The sequence below is a fragment of the Engystomops pustulosus genome, chromosome 1, assembly GCF_040894005.1.
Source record: "Engystomops pustulosus chromosome 1, aEngPut4.maternal, whole genome shotgun sequence".
Classification (NCBI taxonomy): Eukaryota; Metazoa; Chordata; class Amphibia; order Anura; family Leptodactylidae; genus Engystomops; species Engystomops pustulosus.
In genome coordinates this window covers 298,375,476-298,389,093 of record NC_092411.1, presented here as the reverse complement: position 1 = coordinate 298,389,093, position 13,618 = coordinate 298,375,476, and positions in this window count along the sequence as shown.

Sequence of the window (13,618 nt, the reverse complement as noted above, 5' to 3'; positions counted from 1 at the left end):
TGTACACCCCGGGCTCATTGTATAAGGATTTATATTCCTGTGTACACCCCGGGCTCATATGAATTACATGATCCATTTTTATTATTTATTTTTATTTTATAAGCTACACATTTATTGTTATTTACATTGGTGTAAAAATAGACATCAACACTTAAAGGGAACCTGTCAGCAGGGAGCTCATTGTCACTAAAGACAGATTGTAAAAGCCCATGACACCTGCAGTGCACATCGGCCTCTCTGTCTTTTCTAAGCATTTGCATTACAATATAATTTTGTGTTATACCTTACTCTTGCATCCTGATAGAATCCTGGGGTAGTCACAGGGGTTGGGCTTTGGTTTGCATGCATTTCAAAAAACAGGCTGCCTCCATCTTTGTGCTCCTGTACAGCTTCTCCCTCCCCCACAGATGTCAGGCTCACCAGGCTGTGACCTCTGAGAAGGAGCAGGAGGAGGAGCTGTATAGAAGCACAAAGGTGGGGGCTGAGAGCTGAGGAGTGAGTAACACAGATAAGTCACATGTTGTTTTTTTTAATGCATCCAAAACAAAGCCCAACCCCTGTGACTACCCCAGGATTTTGTCAGGGTGCAAGGTAAGTTATAACACACAATTATACTGTAATGCAAATGCTTAGAGAAGGCAGAGGCAGATGTGCACTGCAGGTGTCATGGGCTCCTGCAACCTGTCTTTAGGGAAAATGAGGTCCCTGGTGACCCAAATTGAATGTTAAATTCCGTGTTCAGTCAGAATCAGTCAGATCGTCTGACGCCCCCCCCCCCCCCCCATTTCTGTTGCATGGAAACAGTGCAGCTGCGCCAAAATCCAATTGCTTGTCACACAATCCACTGCTAAATAGCTGTTACAGCTGTGCAAATCCCGAAAATGTCGGGAGGTCCGACCCTTAGTAAATAAGCCCCATTGTGTTATTTGTTGTGAAACAAACTAAAACACCATTTTTATAGCAGGCATCCAAGCTTTGCTGGTAAGAATATTGACTATTTTAGAAGCAAAGATGATGGATTCAAGAAATCTAGATTTGACACTGGTGGCCAGTACCACAAGCACAATGTAGCAGCTGTTGAAGCGTCATATTTGGTGGCACTCAGAATCGCCAGAGCAATGAAACCTCACACCATTGCTGGGGGTTTACTGTTGCCAGTTGCAAAAGACATTGGGGCAGATTTACTTACCCGGCCCATTCGCGATCCAGCGGCGCGTTCTCTGAACAGGATTCGGGTCCGGACGGAATTTATGAAGGTAGTTCCTCCGCCGTCCACCAGGTGGCGCTGAAAATCATCTGAACGCGCCGGAATACACCGAGCTGGACCAGGTGAAGGTAAGCGCTTCCCAAGCGACACATTTTCGGATTTTTAAATGCGGCGGTTTTTCCAAATACGTCGGGTTTTCGTTCGGCCACGCCCCCCGATTTCCGTCACGTGCATGCCTGCGCTGATACGCCACAATCCGATCACGTGCGCCAAAATGCAGGGGGGTAATTCAGGAAAAATCGGCGCAAATCGGAAATATTCGGGTAACACGTCAGGTAAACACGAATCGGGGCCTTAGTAAATAACCCCCCCGCTCGTAGAAGACATGTCTGCCGATATTCTTCATCAGGTGATCCAGGAAATGAAATCTGCAGCACTCCCAATATTCCGTATCCAGCTGGATGAATGCACAAACATGCCAAACTGTGCACAGTTATTGGTTTATGTGAGGTATAATAATGATGGCAACATTAACCCCTTCCCACTACGCGGCGGAAATATCTCTGGATCGGAGCTGAACCGGCATCGGGATACACTAACAGCCGACACCCCAGTGTAACAATAGGTGAGACCAACCCCAAAATGGTAACACTGGATAAAGCATCTCATCCCGCAAAAAAAATGCCGTCACATGACCCCAATAACGAAAAAGCGGAAAATTTATAGCCTACAAAAGGAGGAACGAGAAAACTAAAATCCTGCCAGCGGCGGAGCGCTCCTTCCCTTCTGCGCCTCGCTGTGCCCCCATAAAACAAGTAACAGCCACATGTGGGGGGTCTCTGCACTCGGGAGAAGTAACGGCCACATGTGGGGGGTCTCTGTACTCGAGAGAAGTAACGGCCACATGTGGGGGGGGTTTCTGCACTCGGGAGAAGTAACGGTCACATGTGGGGGGGGTCTCTGCACTCGGGAAAAGTAACGGCCACATGTTTGGGGGTCTCTGTACTCGGGAGAAGTAACGGTTGCATGTGTGGGGTCTCTGTACTCGGGAGAAGTAACGGACACATGTGGGGGGCCTCTGCACTCGGAGAAGTAACGGCCACATATGGGGGGGTCTCTGCACTCGGGAGAAGTAACGGCCACATGTGAAGGTCTCTGCACTCGGGAGAAGTAACGGCCACATGTGGGGGGTCTCTGTACTCGGGAGAAGTAACGGCCACATGTCGGGGGGTCTCTGCACTCGGGAGAAGTAACAGCCACATGTGAGGAGTCTCTGCACTCGGAGAAGTAAAGGCCACATGTGGGGAGTCTCTGCACTCGGAGAAATAACGGCCACATATGGGGGGTCTCTGCACTCGGGAGAAGTAACGGCCACATGTCGGGGGGTCTCTGCACTCGGGAGAAGTAACAGCCACATGTGGGGAGTCTCTGCACTCGGAGAAATAACGGCCACATGTGGGGGGTCTCTGCACTCGAGAGAAGTAACGGCCACATGTGGGGGGTCTCTGCACTCGGGAGAAGTAACGGTCACATGTGGGGGGTCTCTGCACTCGGTAGAAGTAACGGCCACATGTGGGGGGTCTCTGTACTCGGGAGAAGTAACGGCCACATATGGGGGGTCTCTGCACTCGGGAGAAGTAACGGTCACATGTGGGGGGTCTATGCACTCGGGAGAAATAACCGCCACATGTGGGGGGCCTCTGCACTCGGAGAAGTAACGGCCACATATGGGGGGGTCTCTGCACTCGGGAGAAGTAACGGCCACATGTGCGGGGTCTCTGTACTCGGGAGAAGTAACGGCCACATGTGAAGGTCTCTGCACTCGGGAGAAGTAACGGCCACATGTGGGGGGTCTCTGTACTCGGGAGAAGTAACGGCCACATGTCGGGGGGTCTCTGCACTCGGGAGAAGTAACAGCCACATGTGAGGAGTCTCTGCACTCGGAGAAGTAAAGGCCACATGTGGGGAGTCTCTGCACTCGGAGAAATAACGGCCACATATGGGGGGTCTCTGCACTCGGGAGAAGTAACGGCCACATGTCGGGGGGTCTCTGCACTCGGGAGAAGTAACAGCCACATGTGGGGAGTCTCTGCACTCGGAGAAATAACGGCCACATGTGGGGGGTCTCTGCACTCGAGAGAAGTAACGGCCACATGTGGGGGGTCTCTGCACTCGGGAGAAGTAACGGTCACATGTGGGGGGTCTCTGCACTCGGTAGAAGTAACGGCCACATGTGGGGGGTCTCTGTACTCGGGAGAAGTAACGGCCACATATGGGGGGTCTCTGCACTCGGGAGAAGTAACGGTCACATGTGGGGGGTCTATGCACTCGGGAGAAATAACGGCCACATGTGGGGGGTCTCTGTACTTGGGAGAAGTAACGGCCACATGTGGGGGGTCTCTGCACTCGGGAGAAGTAACGGCCACATGTGGGGGTCTCTGTACTCGGGAGAAGTAACAGCCACATGTAGGGGGTCTCTGCACTTGGGAGAAGTAACGGTCACATGTGGGGGGGTCTCTGCACTCGGGAGAAGTAACGGCCACATGTTTGGGGGTCTTTGAACTCGGGAGAAGTAACGGCCACATATGGGGGGTCTCTGCACTCGGGAGAAGTAACGGTCACATGTGGGGGGCCTCTGCACTCGGAGAAGTAACGGCCACATATGGGGGGTCTCTGCACTCGGGAGAAGTAACGGCCCCATGTGGGGGGTCTCTGTACTCGGGAGAAGTAACGGCCACATGTCGGGGGGTCTCTGCACTCGGGAGAAGTAACAGCCACATGTGGGGAGTCTCTGCACTCGGAGAAGTAACGGCCACATGTGGGGAGTCTCTGCACTCGGAGAAGTAACGGCCACATATGGGGGGGTCTCTGCACTCGGGAGAAGTAACGGCCACATGTCGGGGGGTCTCTGCACTCGGGAGAAGTAACAGCCACATGTGGGGAGTCTCTGCACTCGGAGAAATAACGGCCACATGTGGGGGGTCTCTGCACTCGAGAGAAGTAACGGCCACATGTGGGGGGTCTCTGCACTCGGGAGAAGTAACGGTCACATGTGGGGGGTCTCTGCACTCGGGAGAAGTAACGGCCACATGTGGGGAGTCTCTGCACTTGGAGAAGTAACGGCCACATGTGGGGGGTCTCTGTACTTGGGAGAAGTAACGGCCACATGTGGGGGGTCTCTGCACTCGGAGAAATAACGGCCACATGTGGGGGGTCTCTGCACTCGAGAGAAGTAACGGCCACATGTGGGGGGTCTCTGCACTCGGGAGAAGTAACGGTCACATGTGGGGGGTCTCTGCACTCGGGAGAAGTAACGGCCACATGTGGGGGGTCTCTGTACTCGGGAGAAGTAACGGCCACATATGGGGGGTCTCTGCACTCGGGAGAAGTAACGGTCACATGTGGGGGGTCTATGCACTCGGGAGAAATAACGGCCACATGTGGGGGGTCTCTGTACTTGGGAGAAGTAACGGCCACATGTGGGGGGTCTCTGCAATCGGGAGAAGTAACGGCCACATGTGGGGGGTCTCTGCACTCGGGAGAAGTAACGGCCACATGTGGGGGGTCTCTGCACTCGGGAGAAGTAACGGCCACATGTGGGGGGTCTCTGTACTCGGGAGAAGTAACGGCCACATGTGGGGGAGGTATCTGCACTCGGGAGAAGTAACGGCCACATGTGGGGGGTTTCTGCACTCGGGAGAAGTAACGGCCACATGTGGGGAGTCTCTGCACTCGGAGAAGTAACGGCCACATGTGGGGGGTCTCTGCACTCGGGAGAAGTAACGGCCACATATGGGGAGTCTCTGCACTTGGAGAAGTAACGGCCACATGTGGGGGGTCTCTGTACTTGGGAGAAGTAGCGGCCACATGTGGGGGGTCTCTGCACTCGGGAAAAGTAACGGCTACATGTCGGGGGGTCTCTGCACTCGGGAGAAGTAACAGCCACATGTGGGGAGTCTCTGCACTCGGAGAAATAACGGCCACATGTGGGGGGTCTCTGCACTCGGGAGAAGTAACGGCCACATGTGGGCGGTCTCTGCACTCGGAGAAGTAACGGCCACATGTCGGGGGGTCTCTGCACTCGGGAGAAGTATCGACCACACGTGGGGGGTCTCTGCACTCGGAGAAGTAACGGCCACATATGGGGGGTCTCTGCACTCGGGAGAAGTAACGGCCACATGTCGGGGGGTCTCTGCACTCGGGAGAAGTAACAGCCACATGTGGGGGGTCTCTGCACTCGGGAGAAGTAACGGCCACATGTGGGGGGTCTCTGCACTCGGGAGAAGTAACGGCCACATGTGGGCGGTCTCTGCACTCGGAGAAGTAACGGCCACATATGGGGGGTCTCTGCACTCAGGAGAAGTAACGGTCACATGTGGGGGGTCTCTGCACTCGGGAGAAGTAACGGCCACATGTGGGGGGTCTCTGTACTCAAGAGAAGAAACGGCCACATGTGGGGGGTCTCTGCAATCGGGAGAAGTAACGGCCACATGTGGGGAGTCTCTGCACTTGGAGAAGTAAAGGCCACATGTGGGGGGTCTCTGCGCTCGAGAGAAGTAACGGCTACATGTCGGGGGGTCTCTGCACTCGGGAGAAGTAACAGCCACATGTGGGGAGTCTCTGCACTCGGAGAAAAAACGGCCACATGTGGGGGGTCTCTGCACTCGGGAGAAGTAACGGCCACATGTGGGGGGTCTCTGTACTCGGGAGGAGTAACGGCCACATGTGTGGGGTCTCTGCACTGGGGAGAAGTAACGGCCACATGTGGGGGGTCTCTGCACTCGGAGAAGTAACGGCCACATATGGGGGGTCTCTGCACTCGGGAGAAGTAACGGCCACATATGGGGGGTCTCTGCACTCGGGAGATGTAACGGTCACATGTGGGGGGTCTCTGTACTCAAGAGAAGTAACGGCCACATGTGGGGGTTCTCTGCACTCGGGAGAAGTAACGGCCACATGTGGGGGGTCTCTGCACTCGGGAGAAGTAACGGCCACATGTGGGGGGTCTCTGTACTCAAGAGAAGTAACGGCCACATGTGGGGGGTCTCTGCACTCGGGAGAAGTAACGGCCACATGTGGGGGGTCTCTGCACTCGGAGAAGTAACGGCCACATGTGGGGGGTCTCTGCACTCGGAGAAGTAACAGCCACATGTGGGGGGTCTCTGCACTCGGGAGAAGTAACGGCCACATGTGGGGAGTCTCTGCACTCGGAGAAGTAACGGCCACATGTGGGGGGTCTCTGCACTCGGAGAAGTAACAGCCACATGTCGGGGGGTCTCTGCACTCTGGAGAAGTATCGGCCACATGTGGGGGGTCTCTGCACTCAGAGAAGTAACGGCCACATGTCGGGGGGTCTCTGCACTCAGAGAAGTAACGGCTACATGTCGGGGGGTCTCTGCACTCGGGAGAAGTAACGGCCACATGTCGGGGGGTCTCTGCACTCGGGAGAAGTAACGGCCACATGTGGGGGGTCTCTGTACTCGGGAGAAGTAACGGCTACATGTGGAGGGTCTCGGCACTCGGGAGAAGTAAAGGCCACATGTGGGGGGTGTCAGCACTCAGGAGAAGTAACGGCCACATGTGGGGGGGTCTCTGCACTCGGAGAAGTAACGGCCACATGTGGGGGGTCTCTGCACTCGAGAGAAGTAACGGTCACATGTAGGGGGTCTCTGTACTCGGGAGAAGTAACGGCCACATGTGGGGGCTCTCTGCACTCGAGAGAAGTAACGGTCACATGTAGGGGGTCTTTGCACTCGGGAGAAGTAACGGCCACATGTGGGGGGTCTCTGCACTCGGGGGAAGTAACGGCCACATGTGGGGGGTCTCTGCACTCGGGAGAAGTAACGGCCACATGTGGGGGGGGTCTCTGCACTCTGAAGAAGTAACGGCCACATGTGGGGGGGGTCTCTGTACTCGGGCGAAGTAACGGCCACATGTGGGGGGGGTCTCTGTACTCGGGAGAAGTAGCGGCCACATGTGGGGGTCTCTGTACTCGGGAGAAGTAACGGCCACATGTGGGTGGGGGGTCTCTGCATTCGGGAGAAGTAACGGCCACATGTGGGGGCTCTCTGCACTCGAGAGAAGTAACGGCCACAAGTGGGGGGTCTCTGCACTCGGGAGAAGTAACGGCCACATGTGGGGGCTCTCTGCACTCGAGAGAAGTAACGGCCACATGTGGGGGGTCTCTGCACTCAGGAGAAGTAACGGCCACATGTGGGGGGGGTCTCTGTACTCAGGAGAAGTAACGGCCACATGTGGGGGGGTCTCTGCACTCGGGAGAAGTAACGGCCACATGTGGGGGGTCTCTGTACTCGAGAGAAGCAACGGCCACATGTGGGGGGTCTCTGCACTCGGGAGAAGTAACGGCCACATGTGGAGGGTCTCTGCACTCGGGAGAAGTAACGGCCACATGTGGGGGGTCTCTGCACTCGGGAGAAGTAACGGCCACATGTGGGGGGTCTCTGTACTCGGGAGAAGTAACGGCCACATGTGGGGGGGTCTCTGCACTCGGGAGAAGTAACGGCCACATGTGGGGGGTCTCTGTACTTGGGAGAAGTAACGGCCACATGCGGGGGGTCTCTGCACTCGGGAGAAGTAATGGCCACATGTGGGGGGTCTCTGCACTCGGGAGAAGTAACGTCCACATGTGGGGGGTCTCTGCACTCGGGAGAAGTAACGGCCACATGTGGGGGCTCTCTGCACTCGGGAGAAGTAATGGCCACATGTGGGGGGTCTCTGCACTCGGGAGAAGTAATGGCCACATGTGGGGGGTCTCTGCACTCGAGAGAAGTAATGGCCACATGTGGGGGGTCTCTGCACTCGGGAGAAGTAACGGCCACATGTGGAGGGTCTCTGCACTCGGGAGAAGTAACGGCCACATGTGGGGGGTCTCTGCACTCGGGAGAAGTAACGGCCACATGTGGGGGGTCTCTGCACTCGGGAGGAGTAACGGCCACATGTGGGGGGTCTCTGTACTCGGGAGAAGTAACGGCCACATGTGGGGGGGTCTCTGTACTCGGGAGAAGTAACGGCCACATGTGGGGTGGTCTCTGTACTCGGGAGAAGTAACGGCCACATGTGGGGGGGTCTCTGCACTCGGGAGAAATAACGGCCACATGTGGGGGGTCTCTGTACTTGGGAGAAGTAACGGCCACATGCGGGGGGTCTTTGCACTCGGGAGAAGTAACGTCCACATGTGGGGGGTCTCTGCACTCGGGAGAAGTAACGGCCACATGTGGGGGCTCTCTGCACTCGGGAGAAGTAATGGCCACATGTGGGGGGTCTCTGCACTCGGGAGAAGTAATGGCCACATGTGGGGGGTCTCTGCACTCGAGAGAAGTAATGGCCACATGTGGGGGGTCTCTGCACTCGGGAGAAGTAACGGCCACATGTGGGGGGGGTCTCTGTACTCGGGAGAAGTAACGGCCACATGTGGGGGGTCTCTGTACTCGAGAGAAGCAACAGCCACATGTGGGGGGTCTCTGTACTCGGGAGAAGTAACGGCCACATGTGGAGGGTCTCTGCACTCGGGAGAAGTAACGGCCACATGTGGGGGGTCTCTGCACTCGGGAGAAGTAACGGCCACATGTGGGGGGTCTCTGCACATGGGAGAAGTAACGGCCACATGTTGGGGGGTCTCTGTACTCGGGAGAAGTAACGGCCACATGTGGGGGGTCTCTGTACTCGGGAGAAGTATCGGCCACATGTGGGGGTCTCTGTACTCGGGAGAAGTAACGGCCACATGTGGGGGGGGTCTCTGCACTCGGGAGAAGTAACGGCCACATGTGGGGGGTCTCTGTACTCGGGAGAAGTAACGGCCACATGTGGAGGGTCTCTGCACTCGGGAGAAGTAACGGCCACATGTGGGGGGTCTCTGCACTCGGGAGAAGTAACGGCCACATGTGGGGGGGTCTCTGCACACGGGAGAAGTAACGGCCACATGTTGGGGGGTCTCTGTACTCGGGAGAAGTAACGGCCACATGTGGGGGGGGGTCTCTGTACTCGGGAGAAGTAGCGGCCACATGTGGGGGGGGGGTCTCTGTACTCGGGAGAAGTAACGGCCACATGTGGGGGGGGGGTCTCTGCACTCGGGAGAAGTAACGGCCACATGTGGGGGGTCTCTGTACTCGGGAGAAGTAACGGTCACATGTGGGGGTTCTCTGCACTCGGGAGAAGTAACGGCCACATATGGGGGGTCTCTGTACTAAGAGAAGTAACAGCCACATATGGGGGGTCTCTGCACTCGAGAGAAGTAACAGCCACATGTGGGGGGTCTCTGCACTCGGGAGAAGTAACGGCCACATGTGGGGGGTCTCTGCACTCGGGAGAAGTAACGGCCACATGTGGGGGGTCTCTGCACTTTGGAGAAGTAACGGCCACATGTGGGGGGTCTCTGTTATACAAAAGTTATAACCATATAAATTGACGCAAGTCAGAATCCAAAAAATTGAGCCTTAAGCTACAAAATGGCTGCGTCCTTAAGGGGTTAAAGATGAGTTTATTTTTGCAAACCGCTTGAAACAACAACAACGTCTGCACATGGTGTTTCTGACACAGTTGGTTTATTTCCTGGGAAAAGGTTTGGGGTGTCTGCACAGATCGTGCTCCTGCTGTGCTAAGACGTCACTCAGACGTCAAAGGTTTGCTTTTGGCGATTTATTTTGTGCCAATGGGAACACAATGGGGCAATGGGGAACAACCAATTTTTTTAAGAGAAAAGAACATCAGGACCAGATTCCCCGATATGATCGGGGAAGACATAGAACTATTAACGATAGGGGCCCAACGACATTTAGGGGCTACGAAAAAAGAGAGGGACATTATCAAGATGTGAGTAGGGATAATGGATATAATAGGGAATACAATAGGGATTATGGATATAATAGGGAATACAATAGGGATAATGGATATAATAGGGAATACAATAGGGATTATGGATATAATAGGGAATACAATAGGGATAATGGATATAATAGGGAATACAATAGGGATAATGGATATAATAGGGAATACAATAGGGATTATGGATATAATAGGGAATACAATAGGGATAATGGATATAATAGGGAATACAATAGGGATAATGGATATAATAGGGAATACAATAGGGATAATGGATATAATAGGGAATACAATAGGGACAGACACTACCAGGATGATAGGAAACATATGAGAGGTTTTTGGAAGGAGGGTTACCTGGACAACAGATATGATGGATATCACCAACATAGAAATCCTCAATATGATAGCTATACACCTAAACAACAAAACACCCTCCCAGACAGGATAGGGGACACCAACAATTTGTAGAACCCCGTGGATACGGCTTAAACTTACAAAATAGATTTGACCCGCTATTAACACATGAAGGTAGTCCAAATCAAAATAAACAGAATTTTCTTCACCAGAAGATTGGAAATGGACATATAGACAACACGAGAACAGCAAAAAGAAAACTAGACGTGGGGAAGGAGAAAACAGGACGGAAACAAAAAGATCAAAAGAAATTTAGAAAGGTCAGGCATCTGTACGGCTAACCGATGACCACATAACACTCCCCAATACAGGACTTAAATATGCCCCAGAATCCAAGATGGATAGATTTCAAACTTATATTGACATCAATAAATACAGGCAGTCCCCGGGTTACATACAAGATAGGGTCTGTAGGTTTGTTCTTAAGTTGAGTTTGTATGTAAGTTGGAACTGCATACTTTATTATTGTAATCCCAGTCAAAATTTTTTTGGTCTCTGTGACAATTGGATTTTAAAAATGTTGGGTTGTCATAAGAACCAGGAGTAACACTAAAGCTTCATTACAGACACCTGTGATAACTGTTATATCTGATCATTGTAGCCTAGGACTAAAGTACAGCAAATTACTAAAATCCAGAGGTCCGTCTGTAACTAGGGGTCGTCTGTAAGTCAGTTGTTCTTAAGTAGGGGACCGCCTGTATGTGAGAAATATCAATTTGAAAAAGTATTTCCTTAATAAAAATACAATAGAGACTAACACAAAATACACCTCTCTAAAGAAAAAATCTGACTTATTGCTCCCCCTATGGGTAATAATGCATAGACTCCTTTAAAAGATTGGTTATAAAGGACCTAGAGAAACTCAAAAAGAGCAATTGGACAGATAATCTAAACAAAGGGGAAAGAATGGCATTGAAAGAATTAAAAGAAAATAAAAATGTCATTATAAAAAGTGCAGATAAAGGTGGGGGGGTAGCACTACTGGATAAGTGCGACTACGATAAGGAAATGTATAGACAATTGAATGATAATACGACATATAAGAAATTAAAGGGGGATCCTACAATCAGATACAAAAGGGAATTAATAGAGCTATGAAACTGGGGAAAGAAACACGATATTATAAATGAAAGAGAATACAGATACTTGAGCATAGAAACCCCCAAAATACCGGTTATATATCTTTTACCCAAGGTGCACAAAAACCCGGTGAATCCCCCAGGACGACCTATGGTCTCAGGTATTCTCTCTGTCTCCCGGCCCTCGGGGGGGTATGTAGATATTCATTTGCAGCCAAGCGTCAAGCTAATGAGATCATACCTGAGGGACTCACCACATCTTATGGATATATTGAATAATCTAGGGCTGGGAGGACAATATTATTCTGTGCTCCTGTGACGTGTCAGCCCTAAATACTTCCATACCACAGGAATTGGGAACCAATGCAACTAAAGAAAGGCTAGACAATCGTCAGGAGATGGACTGGTTAAAAAAGAACTGTGTGGTGAAGGGAATACAGTTTTGTCTAGAACATAACTATTTCTGGTATGAGGATTATTTCTATGTACAGGTTGGCGGAGCGGCCATGGGGGCCAAATTTGCCCCGTCGTTCGCCAACCTGTACATGGAAAAATGGGAGGAGGATTTCATCTTTGGTGAGAGAAACACCTTCTCGCATAATATTGTTTTATTTAAGCGATATATTGATGACTGCATAATAGTATGGAAGGAACTGATAATGACTTGGATGAATTCATGAATTATATAAACAACAATGAATATAATTTGAATTTCACCCATGAAAGAGATGAAAACACTATTCACTTTCTGGACTTAGAACTATTTCGAGAGGGATGTAGAATAAAAAGCAGGAACTTCTTTAAACCAGTAGATGTGAATATGTAGAAAAAGTAGATTTGGATCCAGCACTCTTATGCCAAACACGGAGACGGTCCAATGCAGAAAAAATATCCTTTATTGAAGATAAAATCATGCGGACACACAAAAGCTGATTGTAAGGGATCAACGCGTTTCGGCAGGAGCTGCCTTAGTCATGATCTGATATATACAATAGAACATGGTGCTTTTAAAATACCCGCTTCATGACCTCACGAGTCAGGTGACCAATGTGGGAGGGGTTACACACGTGAGGATGATGGACAATATGTCAATCATGAAATCATGTGATGCGGTGTCAACCCTCACAAACCTGAAATCGTGGGGCAGAAGAAATCCGGCAATAAAACATTGTAAACTTTACAAAAAAGACAAATGGGACTCCAATCATGGCACGACACACAACGCACTGAAAGAATGTAACTGGCATCCACAAAAAGATGATGTACTGCAATACATGAACTTCTACATTAATCGCTGAGGCAGGAAATGCACAAATAAGTAAACACAGGTCATTATTCACATTGATGGATTATAAATGACACAACATGTGGAAAAACGCAATGGCATAAAGTGCGTCAAATAACATCTATGGGGAAACGGGACCACAGGCACGTCTCTATGTTAACCATTAAATAAGGTATATGTAAAGTGCTCTGGTAACATGTCATGTACAAAGAGACTACGTAAACATAACACTCGTAAACATAATACTCGTAAAGTGCCTGGGTGTAAACCTAAGATGAGTTACCGTGGTAATTGGAGGGTGGAACCACATATGAAAGCAAATATAGAGGCACATAAATGATGTTAGAGTGACATAAGTTGTTCTAGAGAGACATGCAATATGTAAACAATATGTAAACAATATGTAAACAATATGTAAACGTCGAATAACCTTTATGGGGAAACGGGACCACAGGTACGTCTCTATGTTAACCATTAAATAAGGTATATGTAAAGTGCTCTGGTAACATGTCATGTACAAAGAGACTACGTAAACATAACACTCGTAAACATAACGCTCGTATATTGCCTGGGTGTAGACCTACGGTGAGTTGCCGTGGTAATTGGAGGGTGAAGTCACATATGGAAGCAAATACAGAGGCACATAAAAGATGTTAGAATGACATAAGTTGTTCTAGAGAAACATGCAATATGTAAACAACATGTAAACAATATGTAAACAATGACATAAACAAAACAAGGAAAAGGAGATGTAAGTAAACCAATGCAAAAAGGAAAAACACATATCTAGGA